We start from the raw sequence: 13,786 nt of genomic DNA on the forward strand, positions 1-13,786 counted from the left end.
ACACAAAAACCACGTATCACAGGGTCAGTAACAGTTTTTAACTTTGCTAAGCTGATGAGTAAATTGTGATAAGTAAAAGGGAATTCCAGCAGAAGGGAAGTGTTGCCTGAGCCACAAAAGAGAAATGGGAGCTGAGCAGTGCTGTGTAGCCAAGCTTAGAAAAGGAAATAAAGCTTTCCTCTGCTGTGAACAGAACAGGTAGAGCATGTACCCTTGCTGCTTCCTTATAATCCCTGTCTATACCACAAGTTGTTTGACTTAGTTTATATGGAAGATTTATTAAAATTTATAAAAATATTTTTATTACTTTAACTACTACATAATCTGGAAATTCTGTACAGGTCTGTGTCAGATCTTCCTGCCATAGTTGGGACCAATGGAGATAACTAAAACTTTATGTAAAGAGGGAAAGGAGTTCAGTGTGAGTGTCTTGATTTTGGAACTTGCTGTTGTTTGTTCATTTTCAATTTATCTACTCTGTAAATAAAGAGGGAAGATCAGAATTTTAGTCTGTAGAGTAATGCTCAAGCATGAGACAAGATAATTTAAACTGCAAAGCAACCTTTCACTTGCTGTTCTAGGACGTCTTAGTCCTTAAGCTTTCTGAGACAATGCAATAATAGATTTATATAGGCAATTTGGTAAATAGCTTCACTCGTCTTGAGAGGATGTGTGAGGTCTAAGTGCTCTTTTTTACTTAGCATTATAATAAAATAGGAGATGAATCAGGTCAAGGTGACCCACTCTCTACCAGAGGAGGTTTATCATGCTGTCTTGGCACATGGCAATAAATAATGTTATGCAACTTACTGAGAAAATATTCCATATAGCACCTTTGGAAACAAACTCTAATCTTCAATTTGGAGCAGGATGTCCAGGGTGGTTTATGATCTCAGACATGTTAAAAAATCCTTGATTTCCCAGTAGAAATTTCAATGTTGGAGATTTGAACTGAAAGTTCCTACCTCTATGCATTTTACAAGAAAGTGGTAAATAAAAAAAATGGCTGAAGAATAGCAGTGTCTTCTCCTTTTAAATGATCTGGTTTGTATTCATGAGAGCCACACTACACAGTCAGTTTGAAGCTGTTGACTAAAGTTTTGTGGTTAGGGCACCACATGGCTGAGATCAATTTTCTCAGTGGTTATACACAACACCTGTGGTTTCATTTTCATCCCATAGCTGGAGATCTGTGGTCATCTCCAGTACTCTTGTGATACATTTAATATATTTGACATATTTACCCAATAATGAAGCTGAAAGATTTGATGAAGTAGAACACTGATCCAGTGTTCAGTGATGTTTGCACAGATAATCAACATTATTACTGTTATTGATGGTATGCAACATCCAGGAGTTGTTACTGTAGTTATTACTTGCATGTTTTTGTTAGTGCAAATACATTGAATTTCATATACACATAGAATGGAAAACGGTTCCAGATTCCTTCCAAACAAATGAAAAATACAGAAAAAAGTATATTTGTCATCTTGGTTGACATTAATTCTCATTTTTCATTATTTGAAAGTGGTTTTTTTTGAAAAATATGCCTACTACAAATACAGCAGTCCAAGAATAAATTGAATGATCACTGTTGACTCAGCTATAATTTTTTGACAGTCGAGGTTACAGAAAAGTCCATCACTAGCATCTTGTAATGATGTGGGGCTATAAAGGACACTTCTACTTTCAGTTCTGATTAGCTTCCTCACATCAGACTTGGAAGTGTGTTCAGGAGCAATAGTGTGGTTATTACAGGCTGCTTCTGGGATTCTTAGGTCAGACAGATTCATCCTTCATGTAGATGGGAAAATGTCCCTTTTGGATCCCACATTTAAACTGCTGATAAAATGGTTCCTCTAAATCATGCAATGACTGTAGTTGCTGAACATTTCCTAACTGCTTTATGTCAACTGTCATCAAGGAGCTCAATTTTCATTTTCCTGTTTAGTGTAGGCTTTGTCTTTCCTGAGCCAACTCACAAAAAGTATTCAACTTCACTGATCAGCATAAGCTTTCAAGGTTTATAACATGCCCAAAGAATTATAATTAAAGCTTTAGGAGCCTTAATATTAGCACTGCTTACCTAAAGCCCACAAACACCTAAATATAGGAGGCTACTGTGCTTGCACTACACTTTGTTTGCTAGGGAGGAGATTAGTCAAAAAGGCAGATGTAGAATATATTTGTCTGATAGCTGAGATGATGCAGAAACTGTCACTTTCTCAACCATCCTTCTGTTCTAAAGGTTTTGATTTTGCTCTTAGAAAAACTTGTGGATTTGTTTTTCTTGACAACTTGACTATTTTTCTGTGAGTTAAAATTACTTGTGCTGAAGAGGTAGGGGGTGCATAAGATTGCAAAGTACAGTTTCAAAGAAGAGTTTTTAGTAGAATTTCTTGTATACAGGTGCTCAGGAATGTGAGACCACTGAGAAAACAAAATGAAACATCAACAGAAACTTCACCAAAAACAACAAATTCAAAATAACCTGGTGTAGATTTGGTTGGATTTTTCCCTGTAGAAATGGGATAAAACAAAACCATTTCTCCTCCTTTTCCCCAAGACTCTCCTTGTCCTAGCTGTACTTCTCTTAGATTTCAATCTTAGTTTACTCATTCTCTGGGCCTCCTTTCAGAAAACATCTTAAATTTTTCCTTCTAGGGAGTTCTTTTAGGCTGTGTGTGTTTTTAGATGGGCTGCTTTTTTTCTTTCTGTTTTAAACAATTTTATTTTTAACTGCTTCTAAGAATAAAATCGATTGAACATTCAAATCCCAATATGTCATTCAAATTGTTCGTTATACTTCTAAAATTCTGTTGGTTCTTGGCACCGCTCAAATGCTCCTTCACGTACTTTAAACTGAGAAGCCCTGACCCTTTTTCCCCTGCATTCAAATAGCATCAAATGAATGTTACTGTAATAAAAATAATATATGTGTTTTATATATTCATTGCAATATAGGGAAAAAATACAAGGAACCATGTTGTCCTGAGCTAATAGGATGCTGAAAAAACTGCATTTATTTTATTAATATTATGTGGATGATGGTGACTAATTTCACTAGTCATAAATAATGTAAAAGGAAATTGCTGTCCAGGAACAAGACTTGTGTGAAGGGAATTTACCCCAAACTGAATCCATTTAGTGTTACTTTAGGCCTTTGGCTTGCCTCCTTATTGCTCAGAATGTGGTGTTCAATTAGAATCAATGTAAAAACTGTTTTTGTGCTCAGTGATAAATAAAACTAAATAAATCACCAGTCCTACAAACTTGCATGCATTTAGCATTACTTCTAAAGTTCACAGACATAAATTTTCAGTTGTGCAGGTCATTTTCTGTGGTACCCAGAATTGGTAGTCTCAAGCAGATTGTGTTAGTCTTCATCTCCATATGTCCACATTTGACTCCAAATATTCTTTCCATGCAGAAGATATATCTGGATAGTATTTGAAGAACTTCTGCTCACATCTGAGGATGCACTATGTACATGTTACTCAAACTGGTCCTGAAGTACTTGAGGTGTGACTCTGAGGTGGCTTGGTCAGCTGTGTGTTTGCTTAGTAAATCAGTGCTCAGTTGCATTGATTTCACTGTATCTTTGTATCTGTTCAGTGAGCTCAGTGCTTCCAAGGACAACACAAGGTACAGTTCTACCAAAACTACCAAATGTTTTGGTCATAAACCAAATCTTCCAAGCTGTGCCACCTGTAACGTAGCTGTAGCTGTACCACTACCACGACAATGGTCTCAGCAGTGGTGTTGCCACCATTTGGAGAGCTGCCAAAGATTATTCTGTTCCTTTCTCTCCTTGCCTTGTGGAGTATCTGTAAATTCACTTTAAGTTCAGAGCACTGGGGTAGGACTGAAGTGAGGACTGGGGGATTAAGCACTAACAGACTTGCAGTAAAGAGGGGATACAACCCCATTGCAGCCTCACACATTTTAATTCTCACACTTCTGTGTGCTCCAACTGGCTCATCAACTGCCTGCTACTTACTGTAAGAGATGTATTGTTGTAGTTCAGTTCCAAGAGGTAAGATTTGCCCTGATGGATGAAAAGATCCAGATGGATGCATTATTTCTTTTTAAACATTTTGGTCTAGGAAACTGAAGGATCTTCCCAGGAAAATCCTCCTGCCATCATTTTCTCTGGCAGTAATAACACCAGAAATTGAGGCCTGAACAAACTGTATTTGAGAATCTGAATTCTGTGTTTTGATTTCAATCCTCTTCCTCATTATTTGTAACTAGTATGCAACATTTTTGTTTGTGTGGTGGTTAATCCGCTTTTAAATGGTGTTCATTTATTTAAAGATCTCAAAAATAACAGTAGTTTTCAACTAGTTTTGCAAAGAATTTTCTCAAATCCTGCATTGTCTAATATTGTTGTCGCTTCCATATGCAAAAAAATTAATTTTTTTTCATGCCCCAAACCTTTTGCCTTAGTTGACTTTGATCTGTCACCACCTGGATAATTTATAAATGATTAAGATGTATCTTGCTCTGGGTACTTCTATAAACAAGAACATTGTTGTACTGTAGCATGAGTGTCTTCTGGACACTTTTCAATATGTATGATGAGAGGACAGTTTTCTGATAGCATCTTCTCTGAAATAAGATTATTTTTTCTGTCTTGGATCTGTTCTGTGGGGTTATTAATTTGTTTGGGGTTTTCCTTAGATATAGTAATCCATTTAATATAACAGACTTGCTGAAAAGCAGTTTTCCAAGACATTTTAGGACTGAACTTAACCATTTCCTAGGATAAGGAATGTAGCATTTTTAAGACTGTCTTTGCTGGCTTGCATTGACATAGTCAAGATCATACTGCTTATACCTACCTGTGTTGCAAACAAACTGATAAATGCTGTTTTAATGAAGCCCAAATAGATGCAATTTAAGCATTTACATCCTCATGTTAGCCACACTCAGGAGAATGATGCGGAAACCTGTTTTAAAAAGAAATAGCTGTTTGAGTCAGCATTATTTCACAGGGAAGTTAATGTTTTCCTGTGATCCATGCTCACAATTTCTGAAAGTGAAGTAAAATGGAAGGCCGAGGTGTTTGGCTGTGTTTATCCAGCAGTGTAAGAAGGCATCATGGTACAAAGCTTTGCTGTGACATTGAAGAGCAGAGCCTGCAGTAAGTCCTTTGTCTGAGGTGGGAAATGAGGCCAGAGGAGTGCCAGTTCTGCAGGTTAGAGTTTGTGCACCACTGTCAGTCACTTCCCTAGCCTAGGAAAGGGCATATTGGACAGACCAAAACCTACTCTGTGCAAAGATGATCTTACTTTTTTTTTTACAGAACCTCACTCTGACTTTGACCTTCTGGTAATGCCAGAAGGTAATGGTGGTGGCAAAATAAATGTTTTGGAGATTAGGTATTTTATTTCTGTATGCAGAGCTGGGCCTAGTCTAAAAATAAGTGTTCCACTAAAGCTTTGCGTAATACTTAATACATAAATTTAAACTGACAAACCCCCATATGCCTTAGATATTTACATGAAGTTCTCTGTTTTCCACACTTGTGGACAGGTGTGCAGCAGATCAACATATGTGTTATTGTGAGGATTAAGGTAAAGATAAAAAATTACAACTTTCAGGCCTGTCCCAAGTCTCATAAAGCTGCATATGCATTTTCAAGTACAGAATTTCATTTTGTTCTAAACACTATTTCCCCAAAACCTCTGAGATGTAACTTTGAGCAAGGAAGAGGGGGAAAGGGGGTAATGTTTAGAGGACCAATCCTTTTGCAAGAGGAACAACAATATATTTTGTTGTCATGGTTTGGGTTGTCCAAATTGTCTTCATTTTAATATCTTTATTAAAATTGAATAAAACATGACTTAAGTTTAAGGAATGGCAAAAGGAAGGAAAAAAGTCAAGAGATAATTAAATCCCCACTGAAAAAGTCAGACCAACTTTACTTAGATTACTTTAATATTTCAATGCATCTCTGTTCCTCATCCTTTTATATGTTGTAAATAATCAGTGATGCTCTAAGGGTTTGAGACCTTCTAAAGCTGCTTTAAAACAGCTCTTTCGCTTCATAGTCAATGCTTTTTAAACAATGAGTGTCATCAAGTGAATTCTGGGAAAATCTGTCAAAAATATTAGCATGGTTTACTGTAAATGTTACTAGAGAACTAAGTTACCCAGCCAACTAACCCTAACAAAAGGTTGTGAGTAAAATCTTGGCCAAATTTTAGGTGTGCATAGGTTTGGTGGTAAGTATGGCTTGTGTTGTTCCATGACTGCTGATGCAGTTATAGGTGATACCAGCATTTCAGCCTTTATTGAAATGTGTCTGGGCAGGTTTATTGAAGAATTGAAATCTAAAAGAAGTTGGAGTCACAGTTATCTCATTTTTTTATGGAAGGCTAAGGGCCTACTGTCTGTTTTAGAAGTTAATTACTATGTTTATTATTCATATTAGTTTAAAACTAAAATTTTGCATTGCTTGTGTTTGGCTCTGTGGGAAGTTAATTCCTGACCCAGTGAAGAGCTGAAAGGAGAGGGCACGTGGAGGACAGCCTGTATCATGAGTGTACTAACTGGGACTAAACTTTTTATTTGGGACTATATCAGGAACAGTGATTTCTCTGCCAGCAAATGTTCGCATTCAGCTTTGTTTCTCCAAATTTCTTTATCTGGCATGTCACTATTGTATTTAGCTGTACTGTGTAAGTGTGCATTGAAAAAATCTATTGTGGATCCCTCCAGAGTGGCTCTTTGTGCAAATGAGTGGATGTTTGTTTGCTGGGAGAGACCGTTTTTGGAAAGCAGAATAGAAGTGCCTAAATGAACAGAAAAAGGTTTTTTTCCCAAGCAGTGGAAAGTTCTGACATGAGCAGGACGTTTTAAGAAGCTCTGTTTCTAACATGTTAGAATGTAAATAATGTTAAAATGTTGAAACCACTGAAAAATGTAGAGTAAAATAGCTCAAAATGATAAAATTTTCCCCATTCTTCTTGGCTGTTCATTCATGCTGTAGGTTCTATGCAACTATTTCACCTGAGGAAAATTCTTATATCGTAATGATATTTAAAGTTCAGTGAAGATGCATATTTTCAAATAGGATAAACATTATTTGCTGTAATTTTCCCCCTTTCTTGAACTTCTTTCTTTTAATTAGCTTATTGTTGCTTTTTTGGTGTTTTTTTTTTTTTTTTGAGGGGGGTTTTGTGGGGTTTTTCTGTCTCTTTTTAGTTCTATGGTTGCTGTCTGCCTTCTGCTCTGAAACCACTCTATACTTGTTAAGAAAGCTCAGGCTTGAATTCTAATGCAAATTTGATACCATCATCTCTCTACAACTGTTCTAATTCTGACATCCTCTGTCTGCCTAAAAAAAAAAAAAATCACAATTTCTGCATTTGTACTGCCTTGTTGGGTATACTGCTTCTTTTTGTTTCACATGAATTTTTAATCATGCTCCTCTTCTCCACACGATCTTTAGCTTGCTGATTTGGCTTCTCACTTTTTCTGTTATTGTTCTGCTCTCAGATATTTATTTTGGATATGAAAAAGATGTTCTCAGAAAATATGTGATACTTAATGGCAGTATTTAGTATCTGTTGCAAGCTGACTCTTGGGAAATGTCTGGCCAACTTTTTCCTGGACATCTGTGGGTTCTGAGTCCTCTCCTGAGTGACTTGGGAGAGCAGTATTGAAGGATAGCACATGAATAAATCTCATCTTGCCAGGACTAGCAGAGAGAAGCTGATGTGTTAATATGTAAGGAACCATTTCAATGTTCAAGGAAACAAACCTGAAACAACATAGATAACATGCTAAGTTTTGCAAGCACTGCAATGGAGATGTCTTTGTAAAGATATTTGCCAACTACTTACTTAGTTACTGAAGGTCTGGGGGATTTTGTTCTTGTGAACACAGATATAATTTTGAGAGAAGAGTCACTGACACAGAATTTAAAGGAAATAACTATAGTTTTTAGTGAGAAGAGACAGTAAATTCTGTGTATTCTGGAGTTGGAAGATATGTGTACTTTGTCTAGAGAGGCTACATAAGTAAATGTGGAAGTGGGGAGGATATATTTCTCAATGCATCCATCTTTCTCTTTTGAAAAGGTCATGTCTTGACATTATGCCTCTTCTGTCATATGTATACATAGAATGATAACATGCTTTGAAATGCTACTTTGCTGAAGAACATTCTGTACTTTGAGTTACTGCATGGCAATTTATACTGTATTTTTTTTTTTTATTCATAAACAGGTTTTCAGGCAAGTGACAACGGTGGGGGAATGCTTTTTAATATAAGTTTTCTTGATTCTGTAACTATTATCTGAAAAAAGGACAACTCCAGAAAAGTGTAGGGAGAAATTAAGAGTCAGAGTAGGGAAAAAATATTTCTTTTTACAGCTGCTATGAGCAGTTTTGTGATCTGTGAAAGGCCCCTGTTAGCCCTTTGTTTATCAAAGTAGCTATGTGCCTTTGATCTCTGCTTCATAATAGTCTTTTAGGTACAGATGAATCCAAGTCACTGCTGAATACAACAGTGAACCAATTGGGCATTGTTTGGAGGCTCAGGAAGATTGGAAATCATGGTTCCTGATTTTTATGTTTTTGTGCAGCATTGCACCATGCTGACAAGAATCAGTTGGATGCCCACATTTAAAGCCTTTTCCATCACCTGCAGCAATAAATAAGACATGGATGCATGTTGGTTTATATTAAATATAGATTATTTTTTAAAAAGCTGCCTACTAAAAGTTTAATGAATTTGAATCAACTTTGGTTTTGTATTTAAAATGCATATCTATTGAAAATATAATGCAGGGATGAGCAGTTGATACTGATGAGGAAAAGAAGCAGGTCTTGTAAGCAGACCCCTGAATTATTACATCTTGGCAGCTCAGAAGCTTTACTGTCCACAAGCATGTGAGGGTTTGCTAAATTGAGATTTAACACTTCACTCCAGGAGCACGTGGTACTCGAGATTTATGTCAACCTCAGTGACCCAACCAGCCAGGCTGTCTTTAATCCTTCTCCATTCCCAGCACTATGAAAATGACTGCTGACTCTTGAATTCAGTGGTGGCCTGAACTGCTACTGTGTTCTGTAAATGTTCTGCTTGTGGACAAAGTGCTGTCTGCAAGCATCTTAATTTGTGCTGCCATTTTCATGGTTTAGGTTTTCTAAATTGAAGGCCAAGCCGTACCACTCAAAGTTTTTACTAATGATTGCATTTAATTTGTCTCACTTTCCCTCCAAATCCTCCAGTAATTTAACTTTTCCTAAAAGGATATTTCTTTTCATCAATAATATCCATTTATTTAATGTCCTCTACTAGCTTTGTCCAGTCCTGGAATTGTACTTTAACAGACCTTTGCAATCATTATAACATTGAATGTGTCCAAAAGGAAAGGTTTCATGTTCTAATGATCTTGGGAATTGTAAGTTCCAGACTGACAGTTTTTTGTTCAGGGTTTTTGGGGCATGACACAAATTAATAAATAAATAGCAGATTTCTGTATGTAATTCAATTAATGCTTTTAAAATCAACTTATTTACAAACAAATAAGCAATATGCATTTCAGAGAGAAATTGAGGGAGGGCCTGAAGAAAAACTTTGAATACAAACCACAAAAATATTTTTTGGGGGGGAGTGAAGTATGGATTCTTTGCATGCTAAATTTCTGTGGTAATTGATTTTTATAATCTTTAATTTTCTTGGTTTCTGCTTCATTTCAGTGAAATACAGAGATGCTAATTCAGAAGAACCATTTGGCTTCTGTTTAAGACACTGGAGTTCTGCTGTTGTAGATTTACCCTAGGCTTTGCTAGTTTTTAGTCAAACCTGATCGAGGAGTTCAGTATCCAAAGCAAGCTGTGCAAGCCTTTGAGAGAGGCAGAGTGATTTTTTTGGGGTTGTTTGTTTGGGTTTTGTTTTTTCAGTGGTGTTGTTGTTGCTTTGGTTTTAAGTAGCAAAATGTCTAAGTAAATTATTTAATCAGGTCACAGTTGTACCCCGCAGATTTCACTCATTCACTCACTCTCACCAACTTTTCCATCAGAATACCTGAGTGGTCTGGCCTGGAATTCTGGTGCTCAGCACAAAGCCAAGGCTGTGCTGCGTGAGAAGCACTCACTGCATCTCTTGGGCTCCCTTTGCTGACAGTGACAAACCACTTTTTGGTCTGCTGCTTTGTCCTCATGTTCATAAGTCAGCGGTTGTTACGGTGGTTACTTTGCTTCAGATTTTTGCTTACTTCAGGCTCTGTAGCTCTCAAACAACGAGCAGCAACCGCTGCCTGTTTTCTGTTGGGAGGGTGCGTGTGCCATATGTCTCCCTGTGTTCCACTAGCAGGAAAATGAGCTGGTGTGATAGACTGCAAGTGTGCTGCCTGTTGTCAGATTGGGGTGTCTGTGCTGTGTCCTGTCGGAGCACCTGCCTCAACAGAAACAGCTTTTTATTGGTTTTGCATATGGGAATGATGTCCTGGGAGTGGTTTCCCTGAAAAAGTGTTCTTTAACCAGAAACACCATTCCTTTTACCCTGAGAGTTCTGCTGCCGCTTTCTCACATACATATTTTCACTTTTTATTCATTCATAAGTCTTATTCCTATTACTAATCTATTAAATATGTATATACATATGTATGTGAAATACAAATTTTCTATCCTGAAATCTGCAAGTCAGCAGTTTCTGTCCATGAAGGTGGTGTCTGGAGGTGTCATAGAGATGCTGGAAGTTGACTTAAATTCTATAAAGTTGTTTTTAAAGGCTTTTTTCTTTTCCATCTCATGAGTGCTTACCCAGGTTTTGTTGCTTAGATCTTAGTTCTGACACATTTATGTGTCAGCTTGTGATGTTCTTTGTGAGTGCATTTGCCTGAAATTAAGAAATTCAGCATACCTTCACCCTCCTGCTCTGGAAGGTCTGACTCAATGGGCTTTGTAGGAGGAGCTGGTTGATCACAGAGCAGTGACAGTGACTTCTTACAAAGCATGGCCAGGAGCTGTGATGGTGTGTGCAGAATGTGGGAGGGAGGGTTTGGTTCTTTGGGAAAATAAAATTTCTATTCTACCTTCTTGGGTGAGTACAGTCAGCACCAGCTCATAGGGAATTCTCTGCCTGTCTGCCTTGCTGGAGTCGTGATGCTGTGTGAAATTGATTTGTTCTGATGATAGAACAGTGCTCTGATATTTAGGCAATTCTGTATTAATATAACAGTGCTAGAAAAAGCGTGACTAATGGCCAAGACCATGAGGACAGAGGTTCTGGACTGCTCCTGTTTTTTTCCTGGTGATGTTCATGTAAGTATTGAGCTTTAAGGCTCACACCCTTGTTTTCCCCCTCGACTGGCTGGAAGTATTTGCATACAGAGATCACTTATCAAAACAATTCCACATGCTGCAATACAATATTAGTATTTAATATAAATAATAACTGGTATTGAAATAAAATTATCTTTCCATACTTAATTGGCATAATTATATAAATATACTTTGCTTCTGCCCACAATGCCTAGCTGTGGTTGAAAATCCTTTTGAAATTTCTCTAGTATGAGTGAAGAAAAAGTATTTACTGTCATTCTTGTGGCCCATATATTTTTGTTAGGCACAACAGAGATGTCAGGTTTTTATTTCTGTGCAATACAATTTATATTCATGTCAGCACTTAGAAGATAGTTCTGCCTTGCACACCTCCTGTTGCAGAGTTTTGGACATTTCAACAGCTGGTATAATCTAGTCAGAATGGTAATCTAGGCTGGTGTGATCTAGTCAGAATTTGTGAAGTTCTCTCTGAAATAAAAAAGTATCTTTAAGATTTGCACATCGACTCTAATTGAGTCAACATAGAAATCAAGTGTTTAAAATGCTGACTAATTTAAGCAAGCATGAAAGTTGAGCTTTGTCTACCTTCTACCATCAGGCTAAATAAGGCTAAATACAAAAATTCTTTTCTTGTTTCCTTGGAGGTTTGTTTTTCAAATCTCTAAGAAGCTAAGTTTTAAACACATTTTTGAAACAAAATCACGATTTACTTCATAGAAATTAAACAACTCTGCATATGTATTTTTAATGCTAATTTCTTTTCCCCAGACAACACTAAGCTAAATTTGAAAATAGTTTCAGCTGGCCTGAGATGACTTTGGTTAAGTACATCAATACCTTTGGTCATGTTAAATGAGTGCTTTAACTTCTTTTATTCTTGAATTACTTTTGTTTGTGCTGCTTTGAACTAGAAGAATATTAATACTGCATGTCCACACTTGTCCCTGGTTATTTATTCATTTTTACTATGGAAGGGTAAGTGTGCCAAGCAAAATCACTGTATTTCTGCCAAGTAAATGGCCCAACAAAGAATTATAAAGGCAGGAGTAAATGGGGCCTCAAATGCAGGGAAAGTGTTGTGGGCTCAGTAAAACACAATAGTGGGACAGTATAAGGAATATTCCTCACCTCAGAATTGTATAGACAGGACAAGGGAATATTGTGATGTCAACAGACAGGAAACCCACATTTCAGTGGGAACATTTCCAAATAATAGGTGAACATGGAAGTTAAGATATCAACATTTTATGTATATTTTTATGTATCTTTATGTACCTTGAAACCATGTGGTCTCTCTCTGCTTCAAGCTCCAGTTTTGTAATTGTCCTGCTAGTAGGTTTTTCAAGTCTTTATTCACTGTATTTCTGCCAAGTAGGTAATGCAGATTCATTTGAAATATGAAACATTTGAAGTTTGTTAGACTTCCTTCCTGCAAATGTCACAAGAGCACAGTTTGTGTTTTGTCCTCTTAAGAAAAACCATTCAGAGCCTGTACTTATAACCCTCCAAAAAAAACTCTTAAGACAAAATCAACTTCCCAAGCTGCTTTGGCCTGCTCCTTTCTGACCACTAATTCTGGAGCCAAGGAGGGAGGATCAGCTACAACATTTGTAAATGATCACCATTCCAACATTTTTACTTTCTGTAGTCCGAAGTGTAGGAATCTTGCATGTCAGTCACATCAGGATTGTGCCAATTGGAATTGGTCTGATGTCTTTTCTCTCATGTGCTGTTTTATTTAATGTGAGCAAGAGCATCAGCCTTTTGACTGGTATATAGAGAAGAGGGTCATTTTTCTGAAAGAACAATGTATTTTTAACAACTTTAGCCTTGTCTGTTGAAAGGTGTTAAAGAGTGAAAGAATGCTATAGGAGAAAAACAATGTACATTTGTGGATGATACGTTCCTTATATTGAAATAATGACACTGAATTTCTGTTTCAGTCTTGATCAGAGAGATTTTCAACTAATTTTTCTTTTTCTCTTATACTCATTTTCTCATTCTCACCCTATGAAATAAACACTAAGGAAAGTTTTCACACAGTAAACAAGAATTTTTCTCTCTTTCTGCCTGTTCTTGTTAGATTTTTTTTAAGCTGTAAGAGGTTGATTTCAGGCCTCTACTTTTAAATATTGAATACTCAAATACATACAAAGCAAATCTGAGGGTTTGTCAGACTTTCCAGGATCAAAGCAACTTTTTTTTTTTTTTCAGATATTAAATTAGACTTCCTTCCTGCAAATGTCACAAGAGCAACTGACAGAATGCTAGCAGATTCCCATGGAGTTCATGCCAACATTTTAGACTATTTTCTATTTGCTGCCTATTTATATTAATATTTTTGAATGGACAAAAGTACACAAGTATGTATTCTTCTGTAAGCATCATCCTGTGCCCTATACATGTTCCTGCTGTTTATGCAGAAAATACCATTTTCTGTTCTGGAACCTTTTGATTCTAAATATTTTAAAGCTAGAGGGACT

General features: G+C 36.7%; 1 protein-coding gene across 10 annotated transcripts in view; it reads left to right on the plus strand.

Moving 5' to 3' along the window:
• NRXN1 (neurexin 1) overlaps positions 1-13,786 on the plus strand; it is a 672,393-nt gene that overhangs the window by 229,814 nt on the left and 428,793 nt on the right. The window lies entirely within an intron of this gene.

Source organism: Onychostruthus taczanowskii, unplaced genomic scaffold (genome assembly GCF_017590055.1).
Source record: "Onychostruthus taczanowskii isolate IOZ18803 unplaced genomic scaffold, ASM1759005v1 scaffold80, whole genome shotgun sequence".
In the NCBI taxonomy this organism is placed as follows: Eukaryota; Metazoa; Chordata; class Aves; order Passeriformes; family Passeridae; genus Onychostruthus; species Onychostruthus taczanowskii.